The sequence below is a fragment of the Hordeum vulgare genome, chromosome 1H (genome assembly GCF_904849725.1).
Source record: "Hordeum vulgare subsp. vulgare chromosome 1H, MorexV3_pseudomolecules_assembly, whole genome shotgun sequence".
Lineage (NCBI taxonomy): Eukaryota > Viridiplantae > Streptophyta > Magnoliopsida > Poales > Poaceae > Hordeum > Hordeum vulgare.
This window is the reverse complement of record NC_058518.1, coordinates 73341852-73362618: the sequence shown is the minus strand read 5'-3', so window position 1 is coordinate 73362618 and position 20767 is coordinate 73341852.

The window sequence follows — 20767 nt, the reverse complement described above, 5'->3', positions numbered from 1 at the left end:
GGAATCACCCTCCATAAACCACCGCCGATTAACTACACTACAGAGCTAACATCAGGAGTATGTATCGACGTGTCACCCTGGTACTCGATAGTAGCTCTCTAGCGTCGTACAACTAAGGGGTGTGAGTGCTGTGACGGGTCTTAGCTCGTTGATCAGATGATCGAGACTTGATGAAAAAGCAGGGGTAACTGGACTAAGGGGGCAAAGGGGATAACCGCTCCACCTATACTAAATAGTTTAAAGTGCGATAGAGTAAAGTAGTAGTTCATCAAAAACAGGCTATGCATCAGATATAGGAGCTAACTACAACAGTAGAAAAATTCTAATGCAAGCACGAGGGAGAAAGAACATGCAATTTATTAATGGTCAAGTGGTGTAGCGACCCGATTCAAGACGAGTCAAGCCTCTGTGTTTCTGTGCCATCCCTGGATCAGTATGCTGGCACACACAGTATATCAATGTATATATCAAAGTGCAATCACATGTAAAATAGCGTAAAACTGATATATACCCTAATTATCTCAGCGGAAGCGGTCAAGGGAGTGGAGTCCCAATACACACCAACGGTAAGTTGAGTGTAGACCGTAACCCTGGATCGTACTCTTACTCGTCGAAGAAAAATATCTGCAACATAAGACGTTGCAGCCGTGTAGGTCAGCATATTGAATATGCCGGCAAGTCACATAAGAGAGGGGTGAAAAGTAATCAACTATACTATAGGCATATATGGCAGGTGGTGTTGTAAGTTTTAGCGTAAAGCAAATTTTCTCCTACAACAAGAGGGCTAAAAGCAAAATGTTACTACATAGTTGGTTGTTAACGAGATGGTTCCACCAACCAATTCTTGTACCCGAGTTGTCAATAATTACCCTCATCAAATATATTTAATGGTGTTGAGAAATCCAGATAACTTCAGTTCCTTTGGCTCAAGTTGTCCATGACCGTGGACACGGCTAATCGATTAGGTTTGAGTACTCTGCAGAGTTTTGCACACGTTCCCCACAAGATTTGATCGCCTCCGTTTTTGTCCTCGCACTTCAGGGTGTTTGAAGACTGGATGATCAAAACATGGTCTTTCAACGGGTCCCTCTGAATCCCTGTCGGTGCCCATCCAATCCTACCGTTCTTCTACATCTGCTAGCACCGCCTTTCCAGAGTCGCCGCGTTGTCCAACCAAGCCAGAGCCCATAATGACTTGTGGCTGTGCAGGTAAGCCTTGGGTCTTGAAAATATCCGTCCGTCTCTTTGAGCCTGGGTGAAGCTTTCCGCAGGATGTCATGGACGTCCCCAGCATCCCGGGTCATCCACTGGGTTCTCCAGGGAGCCGATCAACCGTCCTTCACCCAGAGTTGCATTGCGTCCGAGGTCTTGAAAAATCTTGTCTTAACCGGTCTTGATTATTTAATCAACCTCGCATCACTCGTGTTATGCACTCAACCGAAATCCCGTCTACTCAAGCATAGCAATATGAAATTTGTCGTCCCGGGCCAAGTATCGGGGTTGTTGTGTGCCTACCACATGATACTACAATCTATACTAAAATTTCCAAGTACCTAAGGAGCATGCAAATTTGGGCATAGGATGGTAGAACTACGATGCATAAAACATAGGTGATAGTATGATCAAAGTGACTTTCCTGTGATGTTGACGAAGAAGAATTTTCTCAAGAAATAACTTGATAGACTACTCGTCACTCTCCGATGAAATCTATATAACAAACATATCATTCACATAAGCACTCATACTAGCAATCATTCTAGCAATCAAAACAAAAGAGAGAGCGAATAGGAAACCGAAAGAAATTTCAAACAAGACTAGGGAGTCTTCTACTACGTCAATCACTAAATAGTTTTGTCTAACAGAAAATAATAACAAGGAACTAAGATATAAATTTAACTAAGATAAAATAAAGTATTTTTTCACAATTTTTTTTGAAAGTATTCCCAAACGGGATTTGAAACAGTGCGGAAACCAATTGCAAGTTACTAAGGAACTAGAATTGATTTCATGAAAACAAATAAATATAAAATAAAAACTTGTTGCTAAACTACTGTTTAACTAACAGAAACAAAACATAATATTACTGAAATAATAAAGAAAATATTTTAAAACAAAGATAGAAAAGGAATTCGCCGCAATCCTAAAAGAGGTGAAACAGAAATTGTTTCACAATAAACAGTGAGCTAAAATACTCAAACAATTCTGAAATGTTTACCACTGATACATAAGATCACTATTGACCAGTACCAAAAGGAATCAAATTAAAAGCTATTTTTAAACTCCTGGAATAAACAAAACAAGGTTTAAACTAAATCTGATCTAACTTATATTTGAAAATTTCAAACATAGACAAATTATATGTTTTTAAAAACTACAGGAAATTTGTGAGCTACTGGAAAAAGAATCACTATCATTAGACTTCGGGATCAAAAGTTATGACCAAAACAAAACAGAAACTTTGCTGTTTTGGAATTAAAACAGAAAAAGGAAAAAAAACTGATTTGTGGACAGGGGTCCACGTGGCATTTTCTAATTGGCTAAGGGGGGGAGTGCTGCGGGGGTAACTAACAAACGGCCGCTATTTAACTAATTCGCTTCGGCTAAACTTAAGTGAAAGTAAAACCGATCGGTTTTATCTAAAAGACCGAAGGGGTAAGTACCTCCTAATCTACACCGTAGGATCTAGATCTAAGGGATGAAACTAAAGAAAAACGAAGCAAGTAAAAAAAGAAAGAAGGGAGCCTTACCGTGGCTGGGGTAGCTCCCGTGGCTGTAATGGCCGATGGGAAGGGTGGGGCTCCGGTGGGCTGGGTCGCTGGTGGGGAAGGGGGCACTCCGGCGGGAGTGGGGAAGGAGTGGGGCGGCGAGGTGGAGGTGGAAAGGGTGCAGGGGGAGGGCCGAGGCGAGGTGGAGGGAGTGCAGGGGAGGGGCTCGGCAGGGAGGAGTTTCCTGGAAAGCTCGTGGTCGTGGTGATGGAGAGGAGCAGGGGGGTGGTGCCGACGGGATGGGGCTGCAGCGAGGTGGGACGTGGAGGAGGGGTGGCCGAAGGGGTGGGGAGGGCTCGGCATGGAGGGGTGGGTGCAGGGGGCCGACGGGGAAAGTTCTCTCGCGAGTTTCCGGTGACGACTCCGGCGAGGTGGGGCGCGAGCTAGAGGCGAGGAGAGGGGAAGTTTTCAACGGGAATGGAACGAGGAGGTGCAGGGGGTTCTTATAGAGGCGACGGGAGGTGCTGGGAAGGAATGTGCTTCGCGAATCCCGGAGGTGGGGATTCTTCTCTCCATGGATGGAAGGTTCTGTCACGTGGGGGGAAACAGAGGAAGAAGATGATCTCTTGTTGGGCTAGAATAGGAAAGTGTTTAATGGGCCAGCAGGTTTTTCCTAATAAAAACGATTCCTTTCCTATTTTTAAAACTAGGAAACTAAAACGATAAAAAGGAAATCAAATCAATTCAGAATAAAGAGTTTTTATATACTAAAATTATCAGAAAAATAAAATATAAATGATGGGCATTTTTCCACGGCAAAAATAAAAACTTCAGAAAAAATGTTTTTCCAAAAATCCCTAAAAGCATTATTTCTTTTTGCAAATAATTTTCAAATGACCCTCTAAGTTTGAGGGTTCAAATAACTTTCAAAATGCCCGTGGGTTCGAGGGTCATGTTCCTCCTCTCTAGAATGTATTTCCCGGCATTTCTTGCACGAAGAAAACGAATGGAAATGCAAAAGAATTCATTGCAAATATCTCCGTTTAAATTATTTATAGTTGAAGAAGTCATGTCATCTTCTCTCTTTGCTTTTTAAAAGATTGAATTTGAATTCATCGGAGAAGGGGAAAGTCATTTTATTCCCTCTCATTCAAAAGTTTCGAAAAATTTCAAATTTCACACAAGTTTCAATGACTCAGCAAACAAACAAACAATCAATCTAATAATAATATTAACATTCCAAAATTTATAATTTTGGGATGTTACAAACTACCACACTTAAAATGAATCTCGTCCTTGAGATTCGAAGAGGCTAGAAAGAAAGGTTAGGGTTCGGGGGTCTTCTAACAATTCCAATCTCCGACAAGGTGGGATGCTACCACACTTAAAATGAGAGATACTGGTCCCTCAAAATGCTTTAACGATCCTCTAGGGTTTTGGCATCTGACATCGCACAGTCTTCATGTTAAATCCTTTGGTGATGCTCTCCCATTGATATAAGCTTCTTCCGTCACTGGGTCTTCTTAACTGACAGTCTCGTGGTCAATTCTAAATAACATATCGATGGTTCTCATGGTGGTCTACCATTTGTGGTTATCCTGCAGAGAGAGGGGTCTTGGTTTCATCCTCACTGTAAAATTTCCTACGCGTGACAACAGGTGCCTTGTACATGGGCTTTTCTTATACCACTCTAAGACTTAAACAAAAGCTTCAAAGAACGTCGTCTCTCTCTATGGGTAAGTCTCTCAGATTTACCATTCCGAATAGCAAGATAAATGATAAGAGTAAGTCGTCATGGTGATCAATCCATTCTGCACTCAAATCATTTCTCTGTATAAGGTTTAGCGAATCTCGCATTCTAACACTTGGGCATCCTCACAAGCGTTGCAGAATTTCTCTTGTCCACGAACGAAGTTCGGATAATCCATTGGTTCTGCAAGCTGAACGAAACATCTATCGTATCTTCACAACTCTCAGGTTTTCGTATGCTCCTAAGAAAAACGTTTGCTGATCCATCATAGCTTCTTCCATAAATCATATTCATTTCATAATCAATCCTTTATTACATCCTTAATTTATCCTCAAAAACTCCAATTCAAAAGTACTCTATTACAAATGCTGCCATCCACATAGTTTGGTATGGTCGAGCATTTCTGCCAACTTTATTCATGTGCCTCTCTTGGAGGTACTTTAGTCCCACTGGAACTTTCCAATGTGCTCCTTGAAATCATCCATCTTTTGCTTCATCATGGTGGTCCTCAGCTTCATCTCCATCATCTCCGCACGTACTTCACTCAGGTATTCCTGGGTATGACGGAGTCTTGCCTCAAGTATTTCTCCAATCTGACGTATGGCTTCCATGGCAGCTTCACGAACAACATCAAAGAAGGTTGCTCGTGGTACACGTGAAATGAAAAAGTATTGCCCCATAGTCTTTGGACAAACTCCTTTCACATGGTGGAGGTGTACTTCCACGTACCAAAGTTCCACTCCATTTTCCATGAATGGGCAGCCTTTGTAGACTGCATCTCCTTCAAGATGAATGTGCTTCATCATGTCCTTCAGGATTTTCGGGTAGTCATGCTCACTGGTCAGGGTCATGATCGTTTCTGGGCCCTTGAGGAATGACTCGTAGAGAGTTGTCATCTGCAGGTTTCAGTAAATAGGTACTCAGAGGAATGTATGTGTCTCCTTGGTAATCATGGTACATTCCTTCTCAGTGGATCCTGTGGGTTTACCAATTACTACCACACTTAAAATGAATTATACTTATGCCTGCATAGACCATATTTTCTCATATCCTCATAATTGTTCAGAGATCTTTGCTCGAAGAGAAACAACGCATACAATTTCAACATAGGCAATCATGAGACAATAAATTCCATTTATTCATGATGTTATTACAATCTCAGGGACTTCTGTTACAAAAATTTCACTCCATGATCTCATGAAAAAAAGAAGAGTGCTTCAGATTACACTTATTGCCATGGTCAAAACTTAACTACTCCATTCTAGTTTTCTTCCTTTGTGGGCAATCGCTGGCAAAATGTCCTGCTTCCTTGCAACAAAAGAAAATGATTTATGATAAGTCTCGAGGCATCTTAGCTTCTGCTTTTGCTCCTTGGATTCCCGGCTTCCTTCCTGAGCACATGTATTTGTGGTGGCCAAATTTTATACACTTGTAACATCTGACATGACTCAGGTCTATGTCTGCAGAGGTTTGGTTCTTTCGAGGGTACTTTTTCTTCTTTCCGGACTCCTTTATTTTGGCTAGTTCTTCTATTTCAAGTGGATCAAACTCCACTTCTTCCGTCGGGAAGTTTCCCAGATACTCTTGGCTTCTCTTTGTGCAGTCCTGTGAATAATGTCCTTCTTCTCCACATGAGTAGCATGCATTGGAGAAAAATCTGGTCAGGCCTTGTCCATCAGGGTCTTCAATATTTTCGTTCATCACCGGCTCTTCTAGAATCTTCTTCTTGAGTGTTTCCTTCACTGCATCTTTCTGCTGCTTGACACCTGTTGCACCTTGGGGTAAATGTGACACTGAGCTCGGTAGTGCGTGGTTCCTTCACAAAAGAAACAAGTCACCTGACTACTTGGGCACTCCTCAGCTGGGTGATTTTCTTCACAATGAGTGCATCCATCTGTGTGTTCTTCCTGGGTGTGTCCTATTTCTCCACAGATCTTGCATGCACAAGTCTTCTTCTTTGGGTTATCATAGCACTTCTGAATAAGTCGGGATCTTAACAGAGTGTTCTTGAATTCGTCCCAACTTTCTGCTCCACTAAATCCTTGTATGGCATGATGCATTTTCCACCAGATAGCAGCACTTTGGGTAAAGTACTGGAGAGCGTGTTCCACTTCATACTTCCTTGAGATCAAGTTGCTCCCGAAGTGGTTCTCCATGTTTTGAATCCATATCTTAGCTTCCAGCTGGGTCATTGGTCCAGAGACTACAAGTCCAGCTTCATACTCCATCTGGTAGGGTTGAGGTTTTGGGGATGAGACGGGTAAGAGAGGGAGGGAGATACACACAATACAAACAATATTTTTGAGAATAGGTTTTATTTGTGGCCCTCGAAAAACACATACCAATGACGGCTCACATATCATCGTAACTAACGTGGGTATATAACAGGGGTTTGGGCTTCTAACGGTCATATAAATATTTGAACACTTCAGGGTCTTCGAGTTCTTCGGGTCTTGAGAGTCTTCAATGGGTGTAGCTTCAATTCTTCAATTGCATGGTGATATCCTCTTTACTTTGACGTGGGGGTCGGTTGATCCTTCACGTGGTCAAAGAGGTAAGGATATTGTCCAAATATTTGAGGTGAGAGAGAACATTTGATGAAATCAGAAAAGATGAGAAGTAAAAGGTGTAGTTGAAAATAATTTTTTGAGAGATCCTTTCCTAAGAAATTTCCAGTTTCTAGGGGTTACGTCCTACAGTCAACATGGGCTCTGATACCATTTATGTCGCGACCCGACTCAAGACGACTCAAGCCTCTGTGTTTCTGTGCCATCCCTGGATCAGTATGCTGGCACACACAGTACATCATTGTATATATCAAAGTGCAATCACATGTAAAATAGCGTAAAACTGATATATACCTTAATTATCTCAGCGGAAGCGGTCAAGGGAGTGGAGTCCCAATACACACCAACGGCAAGTTGAGTGTAGACCGTAACCCTGGATCGTACTCTTACTCGTCGAAGAAAAATATCTGCAACATAAGACGTTGCAGCCGTGTAGGTCAGCATATTGAATATGTCGGCAAGTCTCATAAGAGAGGGGTGAAAAGTAATCAACTATACTATATGCATATATGGCAGGTGGTGTTGTAAGTTTTAGAGTAAAGCAAATTTTCTCCTACAACAAGAGGGCTAAAAGCAAAATGTTACTACATAGTTGGTTGTTAACGAGATGGTTCCACCAACCAATTCTCGTACCCGAGTTGTTAATAATTACCCTCATCAAATATATTTAATGGTGTTGAGAAATCCAGATAACTTCAGTTCCTTTGGCTCAAGTTGTCCATGACCGTGGACACGGCTAATCGATTAGGTTTGAGTACTCTGCAGAGTTTTGCACACGTTCCCCACAAGATTTGATCGCATCCGTGTTTGTCCTTGCACTTCAGGGTGTTTGAACACCGGATGATCAAAACATGGTCTTTCAACGGGTCCCTCTGAATCCTTGTCGGTGCCCATCCAACCCTACCGTTCTTCTACATCTGCTAGCACCGCCTTTCCAGAGTCGCCGCGTTGTCCAACCAAGCCAGAGCCCATAATGACTTGTGGCTGTGCAGGTAAACCTTGGGTCTTGAAAATATCCGTCCGTCTCTTTGAGCCTGGGTGAAGCTTTCCGCAGGATGTCATGGCCGTCCCCAGCATCTCGGATCATCCACTGGGTTCTCCAGGGAGCCGATCAACCGTCCTTCACCGAGAGTTGCATTGCGTCCGAGGTCTTGAAAAATCTTGTCTTAAGCGGTCTTGATTATTTAATCAACCTCGCATCACTCGTGTTATGCACTCAACCGAAATCCCATCTACTCAAGCATAGCAATATGAAATTTGTCGTCCCGGGCCAAGTATCGGGGTTGTTGTGTGCCTACCACATGATACTACAATCTATACTAAAATTTCCAAGTACCTAAGCAGCATGCAAATTTGGGCATAGGATGGTAGAACTACGATGCATAAAACATAGGTGATAGTATCATCAAAGTGATTTGCCTGTGATGTTGACGAAGAAGAATTTTCTCGAGAAATAACTTGATAGACTACTCGTCACTCTCCGATGAAATCTATATAACAAACATATCATTCACATAAGCACTCATACTAGCAATCATTCTAGCAATCAAAACAAAAGAGAGAGCGAATAGGAAACCGAAAGAAATTTCAAACAAGACTAGGGAGTCTTCTACTACGTCAAACACTAAATAGTTTTGTCTAACAGAAAATAATAACAAGGAACTAAGATATAAATTTAACTAAGATAAAATAAAGTATTTTTTCACAAAACGTTTTGAAAGTATTCCCAAACGGGATTTGAAACAGTGCAGAAACCAATTGCAAGTTACTAAGGAACTAGAATTGATTTCATGAAAACAAATAAATATAAAATAAAAACTTGTTGCAAAACTACTGTTTAACTAACAGAAACAAAACATAATTTTACTGAAATAATAAAGAAAATATTTTAAAACAAAGATAGAAAAGGAATTAGCCGCAATCCTAAAAGAGGTGAAACAGAAATTGTTTCAAAAGAAATAGTGAGCTAAAATACTCAAACAATTGTGAAATTTTTACCACTGATACAAAAGATCACTAGTGATCAGTACCAAAAGGAATCAAATTAAAAGCTATTTTTAAACTCCTGGAATAAGCAAAACAAGGTTTAAACTAAATCTGATCTAACTTATATTTGAAAATTTCAAACATAGACAAATCATATGTTTTTAAAAACTATATGAAATTTTTGAGCTACTGGAAAAAGAATCACTATCATTGGACTTCGGGATCAAAAGTTATGACCAAAACAAAACATAAACTTTGCTGTTTTGGAATTAAAACGGAAAAAGGGAAAAAAACTGATTTGTGGACAGGGGTCCACGTGGCATTTTCTAATTGGCTAAGGGGGGGGGGGAGTGCTGCGGGGGTAACTAACAAACGGCCGCTATTTAACTAATTCGCTTCGGCTAAACTTAAGTGAAAGTAAAACCAATCGGTTTTATCTAAAAGACCGAAGGGGTAAGTACCTCCTACTATACACCGTAGGATCTAGATCTAAGGGATGAAACTAAAGAAAAATGAAGCAAGTAAAAAAAAGAAAGAAGGCAGCCTTACCGTGGCTGGGGTAGCTCCCGTGGCTGTAATGGCCGATGGGAAGGGTGGGGCTCCGGTGGGGTGGGTCGCCGGTGGGGAAGGGGGCACTCCGGTGGGGGTGGGGAAGGAGTGGGGCGGCGAGGTGGAGGTGGAAAGGGTGCAGGGGGAGGGCCGAGGCGAGGTGGAGGGAGTGCAGGGGGAGGGGCTCGGCAGGGAGGAGTTTCCTGGAAAGCTCCTGGTCGTGGTGATGGAGAGGAGCAGGGGGGGTGGTGCCGACGGGATGGGGCTGCATCGAGGTGGGGTGGTGGAGGAGGGGTGGCCGAAGGGGTGGGGAGGGCTCGGCAGGGAGGGGTGGGTGAGGGGGCCGACCGGGAAAGTTCTCTGGCGAGTTTCCGGTGACGACTCCGGCGAGGTGGGGCACGAGCTAGAGGCGAGGAGAGGGGAAGTTTTCAACGGGAATGGAACGAGGAGGTGCAGGGGGTTCTCATAGAGGCGACGGGAGGTGCTGGAAGGAATGTGCTTCGCGAATCCCGGAGGTGGGGATTCTTCTCTCCATGGATGGAAGGTTCTGTCACGTGGGGGGGAAACAGAGGAAGAAGATGATCTCTTGTTGGGCTAGAATAGGGAAGTGTTTAATGGGCGAGCAGGTTTTTCCTAATAAAAACGATTCCTTTCCTATTTTTAAAACTAGGAAACTAAAACGATAAAAAGGAAATCAAATCAATTCGGAATAAAGAGTTTTTATATACTAAAATTATCAGAAAAATAAAATATAAATGATGGGCATTTTCCCACGGCAAAAATAAAAACTTCAGAAAAATGTTTTTCCAAAAATCCCTAAAAGCATTATTTCTTTTTGCAAATAATTTTCAAATGACCCTCTAAGTTTGAGGGTTCAAATAACTTTCAAAATGCCCGTGGGTTCGAGGGTCATGTTCCTCCTCTCTAGAATGTATTTCCCGGCATTTCTTGCACGAAGAAAACGAATGGAAATGCAAAAGAATTCAATGCAAATATCTCCGTTTAAATTATTTATAGTTGAAGAAGTCATGTTATCTTCTCTCTTTGCTTTTTAAAAGATTGAATTTGAATTCACCGGAGAAGGGGAAAGTCATTTTATTCCCTCTCATTCAAAAGTTTCGAAAAATTTCAAATTTCACACAAGTTTCAATCACTCAGCAAACAAACAAACAATCAATCTAATAATAATATTAACATTCCAAAATTTATAATTTTGGGATGTTACAAGTGGGTCTTCTTGCCTTGTTACTTGATAACCCACAAGTTTAGGGGATCGCAACAGTTTTCGAGGGTAGAGTATTCAACCCAAATTTGTTGATTCGACACAAGGGGAAGCCAAAGAATATTCTCGAGTATTAGCAGTTGAGTTGTCAATTCAATCACATCTGAAAGATTTAGTATCTGCAACAAAGTTTCAGTAGCAAAGTAGCGTGATAGTTACGGTAGCAGCGGTAACAGTAGCAGCAGTGACAACAGTAGCAGAGTGACAACAGTAGCAGTAACAGTAGCAGCAGTAGAGGTAAAGTAACTTAGCAAGGACGAGTAGGAAAAAGCTCGTAGGCATTGGATCGGTGATGGATAATTATGTCGGATGACATTCATCATGTAACAGTTATAACATGGGGTGGTATGTAACTAGCTCCAGTTCCGCAATGTAATGTAGGCATGTATTCCGTATATAGTCATACGTGCTTATGGAAAAGAACTTGCATGACATCTATTGTCCATCCCTCTCATGGCAGCGGGGTCCTAATGGAAACTAAGGGATATTAAGGTCTCATTTTAACAGAGAACCAGAACAAAGCATTAGCGCATAGTGAATACATGAACTCCTCATACTATGGTAATCTCCGGGAGTGGTTCCGGCTATTGTCACTCCAGGGTTGCCGGGTCATAACACATACTAGGTGACTACAACTTGCAAGATAGGATCAAGAACGCACATATATTGATGACAACATAATAGGTTCAGATCTGAAATCATGGCACTCGGGCCCTAGTGACAAGCATTAAGCATAGCAAAGTAACTCGATTACATGATAGATCTCATCCAACCCATCGCCGTCCAGCAAACCTACGATGAGATCACTCACGAACAATGAAGAGCATCATGGAATTGGCGGTGAAGGATGGTTGGTGATGACGACGACGACGATTTCCCCTCTCCAGAGCCCAGAACAGACTCCAGATCTGCCCTCCAGAGGAATAACAGGTGGTGGCGGCGGCTCCGTATCGTGAAACGCGATGAACTCTTCTCTCTTAATTTTTTCCGGGCAAGAGAGACTATATAGAGCTAGAGTTGGAGGCGGCAGGGTCACGAGTGCCTCACAAGCCTGCGAGGCGCGGCCAGGGGGGCCGCGCCTCCGGGGCTTGTGGGCTCCTGGCTCCGTCCCTCGAGGTAATTCTTGCGCCAGTATTTTTTATATATTCCACAAAAATACTCGTAAATTTCTAGGTCATTCCGAGAACTTTTATTTCTGCGCAAAAACAACACCATGACAATTCTGCTCAAAATAGCGTTAGTCCGGGTTAGTTCTATTCAAATCATGCAAATTAGAGTCCAAAACAAGGGAAAAGAGTTTGGAAAAGTAGATTCGATGGAGACGTATCAACTCCCCCAAGCTTAAAGCCTTGCTTGTCCTCAAGAAATTCAGTTGACAAACTGAAAGAGACAAAAGAAAAACTTTTACGAACTCTGTTTGATCTTGTTGTTGTAATTATGTCTAACTCATATTCATAATTTCAGCAAGATCATAAGCTAACCACATAAGCAATGACATTTAGGTCTCATGATGTACTCATATCAATGGCATACTCAACTAGCGAGCAATAATAATAATTTTCAAATGTCAACACTTCAATCAAAAAATCATGAAACAATATGAACAAATGGTATCTCGCTAGCTCTTTCTGAGATCGCAAAACATAAATGCAGAGCACCTTCAAAGATCAAGAGCTGACTGAACATTGTAATTTATGGCAAAGAAGATCTAGTCACAGTAATACTCAATATCAATTAATAGCAAAGCATAAATATGACGGAGGTGCTCTCTAATTGGTGCCTTTATAAGGAGAGGATGGCTCAACAGAAATGTAAATAGATAGGCCCTTCGTAGAGGGAAGCATTGATTTGCAGAGGTGCCAGACCTCAAGCTTTTAAAACAGAGACAAATAATTTTGAGTGGTATGCTCTCATTGTCAACGCAATGACCAAGAGTTTTCACCATCTTCCATGCTACACATATTATAGGCGGTTGCTGTTGGGGAACGTCGCATGGGAAACAAAAATTTTCCTACGCGCACGAAGACCTATCATGGTGATGTCCATCTACGAGAGGGGATGAGTGATCTACGTACCCTTGTAGATCGTACAGCAGAAGCGTTAGTGAACGCGGTTGATGTAGTGGAACGTCCTCACGTCCCTCGATCCGCCCCGCGAACAATCCCGCGATCAGTCCCACGATCTAGTACCGAACGGACGGCACCTCCGCGTTCAGCACACGTACAGCTCGACGATGATCTCGGCCTTCTTGATTCAGCAAGAGAGACGGAGAGGTAGAAGAGTTCTCCGGCAGAGTGACGGCGCTCCGGAGGTTGGTGATGACCTTGTCTCAGCAGGGCTCCGCCCGAGCTCCGCAGAAACGCGATCTAGAGGAAAAACCGTGGAGGTATGTGGTCGGGCTGCCGTGGAAAAGTCGTCTCAAATCAGCCCTAAAACCTCCGTATATATAGGTGGGAGGGAGGGGAGGAGTCAGCCTCAAAACCTAAAGGTTTGGCCGAAATTGGAGGTGGAGGAGTCCTACTCCAATCCTACTTGGAGTAGGATTCCACCTTCCCACTTGGAAACTCTTTCCACCTTGTGTTTTTTTCCTTCTCAAACCTTATGGGCCTTAGTGTGAACTTATTCCAGCCCACTAGGGGCTGGTTTATCTCTTCCCATAGCCCATGAGACCCCTTGGGGCGTGACACCCCTCCCGATGGTCCCCGGCACCCCTCCCGGCACTCCCGGTACACTACCATGAGCCCGAAACTTTTCCGGTAATGCACGAAAACCTTCCGGTAACCAAATGAGGTCATCCTATATATCAATCTTCGTTTCCGGACCATTCCGGAAACCCTCGTGACGTCCATGATCTCATCCGGGACTCCGAACAACATTCGGTAACCAACCATATAACTCAAATACGCATAAAACAACGTCGAACCTTAAGTGTGCAGACCCTGCGGGTTCGAGAACTATGTAGACATGACCCGAGAGACTCCTCAGTCAATATCCAATAGCGGGACCTGGATGCCCATATTGGATCCTACATATTCTACGAAGATCTTATCGTTTGAACCTCAGTGCCAAGGATTCATATAATCCCGTATGTCATTCCCTTTATCCTTCGGTATGTTACTTGCCCGAGATTCGATCGTTAGTATCCGCATACCTATTTCAATCTCGTTTACCGGCAAGTCTCTTTACTCGTTCCGTAATACAAGATCCCGCAACTTACATTAAGTTACATTGCTTGCAAGGCTTGTGTGTGATGTTGTATTACCGAGTGGGCCCCGAGATACCTCTCCGTCACACGGAGTGACAAATCCCAATCTCGATCTATACTAACTCAACGAACACCTTCGGAGATACCTGTAGAGCATCTTTATAGTCACCCAGTTACATTGCGACGTTTGATACACACAAAGCATTCCTCCGGTGTCCGTGAGTTATATGATCTCATGGTCATAGGAACAAATACTTGACACGCAGAAAACAGTAGCAACAAAATGACACGATCAACATGCTACGTCTATTAGTTTGGGTCTAGTCCATCACATGATTCTCCTAATGATGTGATCCCGTTATCAAGTGACAACACTTGCCTATGGCCAGGAAACCTTGACCATCTTTGATCAACGAGCTAGTCAACTAGAGGCTTACTAGGGACAGTGTTTTGTCTATGTATCCACACAAGTATTGTGTTTCCAATCAATACAATTATAGCATGGATAATAAACGATTATCATGAACTAAGAAATATAATAATAACTAATTTATTATTGCCTCTAGGGCATATTTCCAACAGTCTCCCACTTGCACTAGAGTCAATAATCTAGTTCACATCACCATGTGATTCCAACGAATCCAACACCCATATAGTTACGGGGTCTGATCACGTCTTGCTCGTGAGAGAGGTTTTAGTCAACAGTTCTGAAACTTTCAGATTCGTGCGTTCTTTACAAATCTTTATGTCATCTTATAGATGCTGCTACTACGTGCTATTCGGAAATGCTCCAAATATCTACTCTACTATACGAATCCGTTTCACTACTCATAGTTATCCGGATTAGTGTCAAAGCTTGCATTGACGTAACCCTTTACGACAAACTCTTTAACCACCTCCATAATCGAGAAAAATTCCTTAGTTCATTAGTTACTAAGGATAAATTTCGACCGCTGCTAGTGATTCAATCATGGATCACTCTCTGTACCTCTCAACATACTTTGAGTCAAGGCACACTTCAGGTGCGGTACACAGCATGGCATACTTTAGATTCTACGGCTAAGGCATAGAAGACGACCTTCGTCTATTCTCTTTATTCTGCCATGGTCGGGTTTTGAGTCTTACTCAAATTCACACCTCACAACGCAACCAAGAACTCCTTCTTTGCTGGTCTATTTTGAACTCTTTCAAAAACTTGTCAAGGCATGCATCTTGTTGAAACTTCTATTAAGCGCTTTCGATCTATCTCCATAGATCTTTGATGCTCAACGTTCAAGTAGCGTAATCCAGGTACTCCTTTGAAAACTTCTTTCAAACAACCTTGTATGCTTTACAGAAATTCTACATTACTTCTGATCCACAATATGTCAACCACATATACCTATCAGAAATTCTATAGTGCTCCCACTCACTTCTTTGGAAATACAAGTTTCTCATAAACCTTGTACAAACCCAAAATCTTTGATCATCTCATCAAAGTGTATATTCCAACTCCGAGATGCTTGCACCAGTCCATTGAAGGATCACTGGAGCTTGCATACTTGCTAGTATCTTTAGGATCGACAAAACCTTCTGGTTGTATCACATACAATGTTTGCTCAAGGAAACCGTTGAGAAAACAATGTTTTGACATCCTACGTGCAATATTTCATAAATAATGCATCAACAACTAATATAATTCTAACAGACTTTTAGCATCGCTACGAGTGAGAAAGTCTCATCATAGTCAACTGTTTGATCTTATCGAAAACATCTTTGCGACAAGTCGAGCGTTTCTTAATAGTGACTTATCACCATCATCGTCTGTCTTTTTTTTAAAGATCCATTTTTACTCAATAGTCCTATGACCATCAAGTAGTTCTACCAAAGTCTACACTTTGTTTTCACACATGGATCCTCTCTCGGATTTCATGGCTTCCAGCCATTTGTCGGAATCTGGGCCCACCATCGCTTTCTTCATAACTCGTAGGTTCACTGTTGCTCAACAACATGACCTCCAAGACAGGGTTACCGTACTACTCTGCAGCAGTACGCGACCTTGTCGACCTACGAGGTTTGTAGTAACTTGATTCGAAGCTCAATGATCATCATCATCAGCTTCCACTTCAATTGGTGTAGGCGCCACATGAACAACTTCCTGCGCCCTGTTACACACTGGTTGAAGTGATGGTTCAATAACCTCATCAAGTTCCACTACCCTCCCACTCAATTATTTCGAGAGAAACCTTTCCTCGAGAAAGGATCCGTTTCTAGAAATAAACACTTTGCTTTCGGATCTGAGATAGGAGATGTACCCAACTGTTTTGGATATCCTATGAAGATGCATTTATCCGCTTTGGGTTCGAGCTTATCAGACTGAAACTTTTTCACATAAGTGTCGAAACCCCAATTTCAAGAAACGACAGTTTAGATTTCTCTAAATATCAGTCTATACTGTGTCATCTCAACGGAAATACGCGGTGCCCTATTTAAAGTGAGTGCGGTTGTCTCTAATGCATAACCCATAAACGATAGTGGTAATTCGATAAGAGACATCATAGTATGCACCATACCAAATAGTGCGTGGCTATGACGTTCAGACACATCATCACACTATGATGTTCCAGGTGGCATGAACTGCGAAACAATTTCCACATTGTCTTAACTGTGTACCAAAACTCGTAACTCAGGTATTCATTTCCATGATCATATCATAGACAGTTTATCCTCTTGTTACGACGAACTTCACTCTGAAACGGAATTGAACTTTTCAACATTTTAGACTTGTGATTCATTAAGTAAATACTCCTGTATCTACTCAAATCGTCAGTGAAGTAAGAACATAATGATATCCACTGCGTGCCTCAGCACCCATTGGACTGCATACATCAAAATGTATCACTTCCAACAAGTTACTATCTTATTTCATCTCAATGAAAACAAGGCCTTGCTCATGTGGTATGATTCGCATGTCACTAGTGATTCGAAATCAGGTGAGTACAAAGATCCATCAGCATGGAGCCTCTTCATGCAATTTATACTAACATGACTCAAGCGGGAGTGCCACAAGTAAGTGGTACTATCATCATCAACTCGTATCTTTTGGCACCAATATCATGAACATGTGTAACACTACGATCGAGATTCAATAAACCATTGAAGGTGATTATTCAAGAAAATAGAGTAACCATTATTCTCTTTAAATGAATAATCGTATTGCAATAAACACGATCCAGTCATGTTCATGCTTAACGCAAGCACCAAATAACAATTATTTAGGTTTAACACCAATCCCGATGGTAGAGGGAGCGTGCGACGTTTGATCATATCAATCTTGGAAACACTTCCAACACGTATCGTCACCTCGCCTTTAGCTAATCTCCGTTTATGCCGTAGCTTTCATTTCGCGTCACTAATCACTTAGCAACTGAACCGGTATCCAATACCCTCGTGCTACTAGGAGTACCAGTAAAGTACACATCAACATCATGTATATCAAATACACTTCTTTCGACTTTTGCCAACCTTCTTATCTACCAAGTATCTTGAGTTGCTCCGCCTCAGTGATTGTTCCCCTCATTATAGAAGCACTTAGTCTCGGGTTTGGGTTTAATCTTGGGTCCCTTCATTAGTGCAGCAACTGTTTTGTCGTTTCACGAAGTATCCCTTCTAGCCCTTGCCTTTCTTGAAACTTAGTGGTTTTACAAACCATCAACTATTGATGCTCCTTCTTGATTTCTACTTTCGCAGTGTCAAACATCGCGAATCGCTCAAGGATCATTGTATGTATCCTTGATATGTTATAGTTCATCACGAAGCTCTCACAGCTTGGTGGCAGTGACTTTGGAGAACTATCACTATCTCATCTGGAAGATTAACTCCCACTTGATTCAAGCGATTGTCGTACTCAGACAATCTGAGCACATGCTCAACGATTGAGCCTTTTCTCCTGTGCTTTGTGGACAAAGAATCTTGTCGGAGGTCTCGTACCTCTTAACAAGGGCACAAGCATGAAATCACAATTTCATCTCTTTAGAACATCACTTATGTTCCGTGACGTTTTACAACGTTTTCGGCGCCTTGCTTCTAAGCCATTAAGTATTTTTGTACTGAACTATCGTGTAGTCATCAGAAACGTGTATGTCGGATGTTCACAGCATCCACAGACGACGCTCGAGGTGCAGCACACCGAGTGGTGCATTAAGGACATAAGCCTTCTGTGCAGCAACGAGGACAATCCTCGGTTTTACAGACTCAGTCTGCAAAGTTTGCTACTATCAACTTTCAACTAAATTTTCTCTAGGAACATATAAAACAGTAGAGCTATAGCGCAAGCTACATCGTAATTCGCAAAGACCATTAGACTATGTTCATGAAAATTAGTTCAATTAATCATATTACTTAAGAACTCCCACTCAAAAAGTACATCTCTCTAGTCATTTGAGTGGTACATGATCCAAATCCACTATCTCAAGTCCGATCATCACGTGAGTCGAGAATAGTTTCAGTGGTAAGCATCTCTATGCTAATCATATCAACTATATGATTCATGCTCGACCTTTCGGTCTCATGTGTTCCGAGGCCATGTCTGCACATGCTAGGCTCGTCAAGCTTAACCCGAGTGTTCCGCGTGCGCAACTGTTTTGCACCCGTTGTATGTGAACGTTGAGTCTATCACACCCGATCATCACGTGGTGTCTCGAAACGACGAACTGTAGCAACGGTGCACAGTCGGGGAGAACACAATTTCGTCTTGAAATTTGAGTGAGAGATCACCTCATAATGCTACCGTCGTTCTAAGCAAAATAAGGTGCATAAAAGGATTAACATCACATGCAATTTATAAGTGACATTATATGGCCATCATCACGTGCTTCTTGATCTCCATCACCAAAGCACCGGCACGATCTTCTTGTCACCGGCGTCACACCATGATCTCCATCATCATGATCTCCATCAACGTGTCGCCATCGGGGTTGTCGTGCTACTCATGCTATTACTACTAAAGCTACGTCCTAGCAAAATAGTAAACGCATCTGCAAGCACAAACGTTAGTTATAAAGACAACCCTATGGCTCCTGCCGGTTGCCGTACCATCGACGTGCAAGTCGATATTATCTATTACAACATGATCATGTCATACATCCAATATATCACATCACATCGTTGGCCATATCACATCACAAGCATACCCTGCAAAAACAAGTTAGACGTCCTCTAATTTTGTTGTTGCATGTTTTACGTGGTGACCATGGGTATCTAGTAGGATCGCATCTTACTTACGCAAACACCACAACGGAGATATATGAGTTGCTATTTAAACTCATCCAAGGACCTCCTCGGTCAAATCCGATTCAACTAAAGTTGGAGAAACCGACACTTGCCAGTCATCTTTGAGCAACGGGGTTACTCGTAGCGATGAAACCAGTCTCTCGTAAGCGTACGAGTAATGTCGGTCCAAGCCGCTTCAATCCAACAATACCGCGGAATCAAGAAATGACTAAGGAGGGCAGCAAAACGCACATCACCGCCCACAAAAACTTTTGTGTTCTACTCGAGAAGACATCTACGCATGAACCTAGCTCATGATGCCACTGTTGGGGAACGTCGCATGGGAAACAAAATTTTTCCTACGCGCACGAAGACCTATCATGGTGATGTCCATCTACGAGAGGGGATGAGTGATCTACGTACCCTTGTAGATCGTACAGCAGAAGCGTTAGTGAATGCGGTTGATGTAGTGGAACGTCCTCACGTCCCTCGATCCGCCCCGCGAACAATCCCGCGATCAGTCCCACGATCTAGTACCGAACGGACGGCACCTCCGCGTTCAGCACACGTACAGCTCGACGATGATCTCGGCCTTCTTGATCCAGCAAGAGAGACGGAGAGGTAGAAGAGTTCTCCGGCAGAGTGACGGCGCTCCGGAGGTTGGTGATGACCTTGTCTCAGCAGGGCTCCGCCCGAGCTCCGCAGAAACGCGATCTAGAGGAAAAACCGTGGAGGTATGTGGTCGGGCTGCCGTGGAAAAGTCGTCTCAAATCAGCCCTAAAACCTCCGTATATATAGGTGGGAGGGAGGGGAGGAGTCAGCCTCAAAACCTAAAGGTTTGGCCGAAATTGGAGGTGGAGGAGTCCTACTCCAATCCTACTTGGAGTAGGATTCCACCTTCCCACTTGGAAACTCTTTCCACCTTGTGTTTTTTTCCTTCTCAAACCTTATGGGCCTTAGTGTGAACTTATTCCAGCCCACTAGGGGCTGGTTTATCTCTTCCCATAGCCCATGAGACCCCTTGGGGCGTGACACCCCTCCCGATGGTCCCCGGCACCCCTCCCGGCACTCCCGGTACACTACCGATGAGCCCGAAACTTTTCCGGTAATGCACGAAAACCTTCCGGTAACCAAATGAGGTCATCCTATATATCAATCTTCATTTCCGGACCATTCCGGAAACCCTCGTGACGTCCATGATCTCATCCGGGACTCCGAACAACATTCGGTAACCAACCATATAACTCAAATACGCATAAAACAACGTCGAACCTTAAGTGTGCAGACCCTACGGGTTCGAGAACTATGTAGACATGACCCGAGAGACTCCTCAGTCAATATCCAATAGCGGGACCTGGATGCCCATATTGGATCCTACATATTCTACGAAGATCTTATCGTTTGAACCTCAGTGCCAAGGATTCATATAATCCCGTATGTCATTCCCTTTGTCCTTCGGTATGTTACTTGCCC